This window comes from Canis aureus, chromosome 31, assembly GCF_053574225.1.
Source record: "Canis aureus isolate CA01 chromosome 31, VMU_Caureus_v.1.0, whole genome shotgun sequence".
In the NCBI taxonomy this organism is placed as follows: Eukaryota; Metazoa; Chordata; class Mammalia; order Carnivora; family Canidae; genus Canis; species Canis aureus.
The window spans coordinates 4,318,030-4,320,229 of NC_135641.1; positions in this window are offsets into that span (position 1 = coordinate 4,318,030).

Genomic DNA, 2,200 nt, shown 5'->3' on the forward strand with positions numbered 1-2,200 from the left:
CGTTGAGGCCTAGAGGGGTACCAGATTCACCTGGTCTAGGTGACATCCAGATGGGGACCAGAGTCACCATGTCAGGCTGAGGCCCAGAGGGGATCCAGAGTCATGAGGTCCAGGTGAGGCTCAGGTGTGGAAGAGAATATCCACGTCATAATGGTCCACAGGTGAGGACCACAGTCAGCAGATCTGGGTGAGGTCCAGTTAGGATCAGATTCTCCAGTTCCAGGTGAGGCCAAGAAGGAGTCCACAGCAATCAGGTCCAGGTTGGGAACAAAGTCACCAAGACTGGGTGAGGTCCAATGGGGACCAGATTCACCAGGTCCAGGTGATTCCCAGGTGGTGACCAGAGTTACTAGTTGCAGGTGAGGACCAGGAAAGGACCAAATTCACCAGGTCCAAGTGAGGCCCACGTGGGGACCTGTGTCACCAGGTATGGGTGACACCCAGGTGGCAACCCCACTCCCCAGGTCCAGGTGAGGCCAAACTGCAGGCCATGCAGAGGAACCATGTCCCGATGATGCCCAGGTAGGGACCAGAGTTACCAGGTCCAGTTGAGGCCAACCTTTGAGACCTGCTGAGGATCCGTGTCCCGATGATGCCCATGTAGGGACCAGAGTTACCAGGTCCAGGTGAGGCCCCGATATGGAACTGAGAAACCAGGTCCCATGATGCCCATATGAGGACCTGAGTCACCAGGTCCAGGTGAGGTACCAGTCACTTCGTCCAGGTGAGGCCCAGGTGGGATCACAGTCACCAGGTCCACGTGAGGCCCAGGTACATAAGAGAATATCCAGGTCGCAATGATGCCCAGGTATGGACCAGAGTCAACAGTTCCAGGAGAGGCCCAAATATGGATCAGAGTCATCTTGTTCCAGGTGAGGCCAGATGGACACCACAGCAACCAGGTCCAGGAGAGCCCCATATGGGAACCAGAGACACCAGATCTAGGTGAGGTCCAGGTGGGACCACAGTCACAAGGACCAGGTGAGGCGCATGTGGCAACAAGATTCACCAAGTCCGGGTGAGGCCCAGGTGGCGTCCAGTCACGAGATCCAGGTGCGGACCAGCTAAGGACCAGATTCACCAGGCCCAAGTGAAGCCCAACGGGTGACCAGCGCCTCCAGGTAAGGGTGAGGACCAGAGGGGGAACCAAAGTAACCAGTTTAGTTTGAGGCCCAGAATGGGACCAGCGTTCCCTGGTCAAAGTGAGGCCCAGGTGTGGAATAGAAGATCCAGGTCCCAATGATGCCTGGGTGAGGACCAGAGTCACTAGGGCCATGCAGGCCCAGATGGGGAACAGAATCAGTACGTCCTGGTGAGGCATAGAATAATACCACAGTCAGCAGTATCAGGTGTGCCCCTTGTGGGAACCAGAGCCACTCTATCCAGCTGATTCCTAGGTACATGTGAGGCACACGTGAGGACCAGATTCATCAGGTCGAATTGAGGCATAGCTGGGCACAAGAGTCACCAGGTCTGGGTGCGGCCTAAGTGGGGTAAGATTCAGCAGTTCGGAGTTAGGTCAAAGTGGGGATGAGAGACACCAAGTCGACGTGAGGCCAAACTGAGGACCAGAGTCACCAGATCCACATGAGGTCCATGTTGGAAAGGAGTCACCAGGTCCAGGAGAGGTCCTGGGGTGGACCAGAGTCACCAGATCCATGTGAAGTCCAGGTGGGGACCAGAGTCACTAGGTCCAGATGAGGCCCAGGTGAGGACCAGAGTTACCAGGTACACGTAAGGCCCCGGTGGGGATCAGAGGCAACATGTCCATGTGAGTCTGGCTTGGGACCATGGTCAACAGGTCTACTTGAGGCCCAGGTGTGGAATACAGTAAGCAGGTCCAGGTGAGTCCCCGGTGGGGACAAGAGTCAACACGTCCAGGTGAGGCCCAGATGAGGACCAGGATCACCAGGTCCAGGGGAGGCCCTTGAAAGAACCAGAGTCAACAGTTCGAGGTCAAGCGCAGGTGGCAACCAGGTTCAGCAGGTCGAAGTCAGGCCAAAGTGGGGTTCACAGTCACTAGGGCACGGTGAGACCCAGAGGGGGACCAGAGTCACTTGGTCCAGGTGAGGCCACTTGTGGAACACAGTCACCGGGTCCCAATTTTACCCAGTTGAGGACCATGGTCAACAGGGCCAGGTAAAGCCCAGATGGGGACCGGAGTCCCCAAATCCTGGTGAAGCCCAGGTGGGGACCACAG